General features: G+C 35.3%; 1 protein-coding gene across 2 annotated transcripts in view; it reads right to left on the minus strand.

Moving 5' to 3' along the window:
* The window catches only part of LOC143305423 (uncharacterized), a 50,412-nt gene extending 48,589 nt beyond the window's left edge, over positions 1-1,823 (minus strand). The window contains exon 1 of one of the 2 annotated variants that reach the window (XM_076689001.1): positions 204-1,662. The gene's annotated coding sequence lies outside the window, so the exon portion shown is untranslated. Of the gene's footprint in view, positions 1-203 lie in introns of both variants that reach the window. The other variant, XM_076689000.1, reaches the window with a different exon arrangement.
* Positions 1,824-7,061: the final 5,238 nt, after the last annotated feature.

Consider the following 7,061-nt stretch of genomic DNA (forward strand, 5'->3'; position numbering starts at 1 on the left):
AAATTACTTGAATAGACAGTAATTCGACATGTGACCTCCAACTCGTTAATAAAGAAATAGAAATATTTAGATACCTCGAAACGCGGAACGATCTAAATGGGAAGCTTCCGAAACCCGAAGGCTTTATAGATCGTCCGTTTTGCCTCTTGAAATGTAATATCGTCGTACGAGTTAGAGAGTTAGAATAAGATGGACAAACTTACCAGAGAGATGTACTATATTATATATTTAATGCAATAATTGCTTTCAATGCATTTTCGATTTGCTGTTGTTCGTTGCTGATCTGGAACACCAAAAGAGAGATGAAGAATTTCGTCGCACGCGCACTTGTCGCGCACGGAGTTGACCGTTCTACGATTTAAAATTGGATAAACGATTGACGAGGTACGAGTTTTACGCGACGAAATACGAACGAATTACGAATACACGATTTTTAAAATATCAGAATTATCACGCGAAGTTGAAGTTAATACAAATTATCTACGCGAACAACAAGTTAAAATGAAAGAAAAAGGACACAAGTTTAATACTATTAAAAGGCTTAACGTGCGCGTCTCTGAGGTCTTGTCGCGAAACTGCGAAATTACACCATTGCAACACACTGCCTCGCTACGCGCAGGACTTTGTTGAGCAGCTAATTTATAACGATTTTACACGACAAACTCCCCGCTCTCCCCGTCGTGCACCTGCGATTGATCGACGAAGAGTGTCCTGCGTGGGGACTTCCTAGCGAATCGGGGTGCGAAACGATGGCGCCACGTGCTCTATATTGGTTGACAGCGCGTGCTAGACGAAATTCCTCTCTCTGGTTCCTTGATCCTACTTTCTCTCTCTATGGTATCGTCCATTTCTTTCTAACGGTTTCGACGATTCTACGCAGTTATTTGTTCCGGGAACTACGACGAAATTTTAACATGATTCAAATTTAGCATTGATTTACCCGATTTAAAAATACTATTGTTAACAGAATATGATCGAATTGATGCGCGTTATTTTATAACGCATCTTCGATTTTTACATATGTTGAAGAAATCAACATTTTGAACAACTTTTTCCTATGCATATAACCGCCGCTCGGCCTTAGTTTTCTAGATATTTTCGAAAAACTGTCGAAACTATCACGTTGAATTCTGCCTATCTGTGTGCGTCCGTTACAATGTACGCATTAGTATGGGATCGCTGCTTTCCTACTGTTTCTGTATGCAGCAGTACGGCAGACGACACCAATATACAATATACATATTTAACAAGTGTGCTTAAAAATCTAATTTAACTAATTTTAATGATTTTGAATCTCAGTTTGTGTGTCTGATCGTCTGACAGAGACCAGAATATTACTTTAGCCTAACCTAACCTAATTTACTGATTAGGTACTTACATTAGATTAGGTTAGGTTAGGTTATATTAAATAAATTATCAATATAGAAGTACACAAGGTATACATACAGGGTGTCTCAACTTAAGTGTTATAATTCCGTTATTCCGTAACTATTAATGATACAAAAAATTGTTGATATGGGAATTGCAGGGTAAAAGGGGGCCTATGTTTTGGCCGAAGTGAAAAATCTTTTGCATTATTAGTTTAAGAGATATGATGGTCAAGTTTCGTTTTTCAAATGGAACTATATATTTTTTTTTAGTTCCTGTGATAGTGCTTCTCAAGACGAATTTATTAAGCTTTAATGTATGCACTCGATTTTAATTAGTTTTCAAGATATAACGTTTACATATTTCCCGATTTTCAGTAGATGCGTCTCGGTTTGAGTAGCAAGTCGTAAAAGCGGCCCTATTGTTGCGGTAAGTGCCACAGCAGTTATTCATTGGGTCTGCCGTTCCTAGCGTAGACCCCCGCTATGACACTTACCGCAACAGTAAGGCCGCTTTTTATCCGACTTCGAAAAGGAGGAGGATACTCAATTCGATGTGTATGTATTTTTTTTTTTTTTTTTCTTATGTATGTTCGCCGATTACGCGGAGACGGATGGACCAATCGGAACGAAACCTTTTGCATCTGGTAGAGTATGTCTCCCGATTGGTCCCGTTAAAAAAACATTTTGCATTTTTTCATTGTTAACGACTTTTTTGCAAAAAACGTAATGCTTGACTTATATTTTTCACCGATTACCGCGAGACGGATGGACCAATCGAATAAAAAATTTTGCATCTTGTAGAGTATATTTCCCGATTGGTCTCGCAAAAAAATGTTTGTACTTTTTCATTCCTAACGACTTATGTCGCAAAAAACGTAATACTTCATTTATATCTTCTGGCGTTTATGCTGCAGGGAATGTATCGATTGTGATGAAAACTTTCACATTAAGTAGGAGGTATATCCGCGATGACCCCACTTGCAAAAATTTATGGAATTTGTTGTTTATTAACCATTTAAATTTGGTCAATATTTTTTAGATTTATGGTTATTAGCTAAGTAACAGAAACCCAAAATCACCTTGCACTATCCTAAAAATACTACAGGTTCCACTAAAAAGTGTGAAATAAAATAATTTTTAACAAAAAACAAATCCGACTTCGAAATGCACTAAAAAGTGTCAAATAATTTCTATTTCATTTATACCAATATTCCATAGCTATTAATAATATCTACTTAATCGTTAAATAGGATACCAAATACATTTCAAAGTTTTCGGAGGCGGCGCAAAATTAAAAATACTCGAACAAACGATACTGCCAATAACGATTTGATTGCGGTATGGCAAACTTGGTAATTAATAAGTCGTAAGAGAAAAATTATAGGTCTGGCTGAAAACATTTGTAATTGTAACGATTGTATGAGAAATTAGCAGCCCTCCTGATGTACATGCACTATACTGCAGTTCACAAGAGACCATACTTAACTCGCGCCGCTCACTAGGTCTAGAGAGATTTTTAATAACGTGTGTTATTCCCCTCTACAGCTTGCTTCTTATTATACTTTGCAACCATATAAATGGCGGGCAGAAATATATGACATACGATAATTGATAACCGGTGATGATATTGTAAAGTTTCACGATACAATGAAATTCCTATTATTTGTCGCAAGAAAAAAATGATGTGAACGCAAAGTAAGAAGCAAGCTGTAAAGGGGAATCACACACACTATTAAGAATCTCCCTAGACCACAGTAGGTCACTAACTGCGCGAGTTAAGTGCGGTCACTCGTGAACTGCAGTATAGTTAATTCGCAATGGGTTTGTTGATTCCCGTTGAATATTATTTACTTGAAATTATCAAATGGGTGATTTATCATAGGTTGCCGACGTCCGAGTTAGGATCTTCTTAGTAGAGGAAAAGTTTTTAATTTTGCGCTGCCTCCGAAAACTTTGAAATGTATTTGGTATCCTATTTAACGATTAAGTAGATATTATTAATAGCTATGGAATATTGGTATAAATGAAATAGAAATTATTTGACACTTTTTAGTGCATTTCGAAGTCGCATTTGTTTTTTGTTAAAAATTATTTTATTCATTATGCATAATTAACGGAAAGCTTTAGTTTTCGAGATATTGGTGAAAAACTTTTGTTATTTTTTCTGCCTTTGTTCGCCGATTACTCCGAGGCGGATGGACCACTAGGAACGAAACCTTTTGTATCTTCTAAAGTATGTCTCCCGATTCGCTCCATTAAAGAAACATTTTATATTTTTTCACTCCGAACGGTTTTTATGACAAAAAAATCTACTATTTTATGTACGTTCGGCGTATGTTCACCGATTACTCCGAGACGAATGGACCAATCTTAGCGAAACATTGTGCATCTTGCAGAGTATAACTCCCCATTGGTCCCGTAAAAGAATATTTTCATGTTTTCATTGCCAAGGATTATTAATGCGAAAAACAGAAAGGTTCTAATCTCAACATAGGTTGATTTCAATGACCCTTTAATATGTTGTCGGGGGCATGATGATGAAGAACTTTTTCCTTATGCATAATCAACTGAAAGCTTTAGTTTCCGAGATATTCGTGAAAAACTATTGTTACTACTACATTGAATTCTACGTATGCCTACGTGTATTCTAAGGCCTATTCTGGCAGTGTATGGGTCAGCATGCAGTCGCCTATCTCTACTATTTCTATATACATATCGCGTCGACCAAAAACCAGTATACAGGTAAGTCTCGATTAATGCTAGTTCACATAGTGCGATATTCGGTATAGTGCGAATTTTAAAATGATACCTGGTCGCATTAAAGCGAACAAAAATTCAGTTAATGCGAGGTTTGCGAGGCTTTTTTCGATCCAGACATGGATCGAAGCATGCAAGTAAACAAAGACTTGGATAAAATACTGCAGGTTTATCATCACATATACGAAGATATGAAAAAGCAAAAGAAAGTGCAATCAACACTGTTAAAATACTTTAAAAAATAATAAACATGTTTATGCTATTATAATTTAATAATATACGTATGAAAGGTATATTTCAAATATTCGAATAGTACGAATTCAAATAATGCGGACAATTTCTGGGATTTATTACTCGCACTAATCGAGACCTACCTGTATAAAGTGCGTTTCAGGTCTATAACCTCACCCAACAATATTGATGTTAGGAGAGTTACTGAAAAAATATGATTATATTGATACTTGTACGTAATAAAGCATCTAAATTAACGTATTTTTGGAGAGTTTCATAAACTTTTCATTATTTGTTGAAAAATTATAGTCAGAATACCAGTTCTTGAGCGTTTCAGCATATAACCCCGACAATGAAATGTTTGCGATTGTCTAATATTTGTGTTACTGTTACGTCTGTGTGTTATTTTTATAAAATGCCTCGTGGAAAAATATTGTCCGAACGCGAAAAAGGAATGATAGAGGCATTCCAATGTGAAGGAAAGAGTGTTAGAGCCATTGCAAACGCGATAAGCCGTTCGCCACGGGTAGTGAGTAATTATTTGAAGAATCCAAATCGTTATGGTAAAATCAAACGAAGAAGCCAACAGCGAATACTGACAACACGTGACGATCGACAAATTTCAATATGTAATGTAATTAAGCGTAAATGCGGGCTTCAGGTATCTAAGTCGACGATTTGGAGATTAATCAAGCGTAACCCTCACATTGTTAGAGCGAAAATGCAAAGTACACCACGTCGTAAGGATCAACACATAGCTACTAGGATCAAATTTGCACAAAACAATATGGACCGGGATTGGAAGCGGGTAAGTTTGTATTAGGTAATTAGATACACTCATATTAGAAATTTTTTTTTTCTATTGTTACAAATATTTAAAGAAGTTTTTTTTCAGGTGGTGTTTAGCGACGAAAAGAAGTTTAACATGGATGGTCCAGACAGTTTTAGATAATCCAGATAAATTTTCTTACTGAGTGAGAGAATGAAGTTCATTTACGCTCAAACAAAACACCTTTGCATTGATGAATCGATAGTTCTTATTGTGGAGAGACCGATTAGTTTTTAGTCAATACATAAAAAATAAAAAACATAAATACGGGATAAAATTACGATCAATTGCGTTTTCATAAATGAAATATTTGGACGTACGAAACTTTAAATCACGATATCTCAAAAATGAAAGCCCATTCTGAATAAACCCACAAGGCTTTTCTAACACTGACTACGCACTACAACCTCCACATGGTGGTGTTGCAAAAGCAATTTCCACACCTTGGCACTCCCCTTGTTATTGAAGCATTAGTTCCATATAAAAGTCATTCAAGCTTAATAAAGCTTAATAATATGTTCAGTATGAAGTGATCATTATTCAATAATTTATCCCCAGCGTCGAAATATGATATATTGAAGCTGTGATATTGAATAGAGGATTCCCTCATCCCGAAATAAAACTTTATTGGCCTTCCATGTCCACGTAACTGGAAACTCGAAGTCGTATCAATTCCGTTCGCCGACTCTGCGAGTGAGTAGAAGGAATGTTGGATTCTGACAATGAGACTTCATAAGAATACGTCTACATAATAATACGTCTAAAGAATTTCAAGCACGAATACTTCAGAAAGTAGGAAAAAACGAGAATAGTCGGTATTGAATCAATTTTAATAACTTGCGTCCTTTAATCCATTTACATCCGTAAGCGGAATAATACGCATACGCTAGTAGCGTATTCAGAATTGTGACGCAAATGGGTTAATTAAGTAGATTCCTTTTTAGGTATTTTCATTAAGAAATCAAATTATTGTAGGTAATATGGACGCAAACGTAAAGGTAAATGTATAATTTACTAAACGAAAGAGTTTCATACAATAGAACTAGTTTTTAGAAGGAATAGTATCAAATTTAGAAAATAAAATTAGGGCTGTCTCTATGGTCCGCCGACCAAGGGTTAATTGATAACTTAATAACTGAGGATTGCAAAGTGTTAAATGGTATTCAGCTTGAAAATAAGCTAACGAGATGTTAGAGAGTACAGTATCTTCAAAATTTCAAGCATGACTTACGAGAAGGAAGTCTCATTTGGTAAATGATCTGAGTCTGGCTACCTACTAATTCTAACATGATTACTTTTCTGATTGCTGATCGTTCTAATATAATTTTGTGGAACAAAAAGAAACACCGATGAGTAAGTTTGAGTCTATTTTAAAATTTGTTGTCACAATGACGGTACTTTTAGTTTATAAAAAAGACTCTGAATTCATTCTCTTCTCGTTTCGTTCCTTACTTTCAGCCTGACGCACGTTTTGTTGATTCGATGGAACATAAATAAATTATAAAACCTGTTTCAAGTGAGTTTGGTAGTGAAACAATTGGTTAATTATCACTTACATTTTTAGAGATAAAAAAGCTGAACTAATTTAGAACATGTGAGGCTAAATTATCCATTACAACCAGATTGGAAACTAAACCCAGTTTAGTTGGTAACATGTCTTTGGATGATATACGAACTTCCGCAAGAGTTTGTCATCGATTTTCTGAGTATATACAGATAAGAAAAAGAAAAGTGAATATCATGAAGATTGTCGTCCGAGACTTTCGATAAAGGGTATAGCCGGGTAAGGTAGGCAAAATGGCCCTTGAACCAAATTAATTTGATAGCATATCAAAAGAAAATACTGTACACTAATTTTCAACCCTTTATCTTAA

The sequence above is a fragment of the Osmia lignaria genome, chromosome 7, assembly GCF_051020975.1.
Source record: "Osmia lignaria lignaria isolate PbOS001 chromosome 7, iyOsmLign1, whole genome shotgun sequence".
Classification (NCBI taxonomy): Eukaryota; Metazoa; Arthropoda; class Insecta; order Hymenoptera; family Megachilidae; genus Osmia; species Osmia lignaria.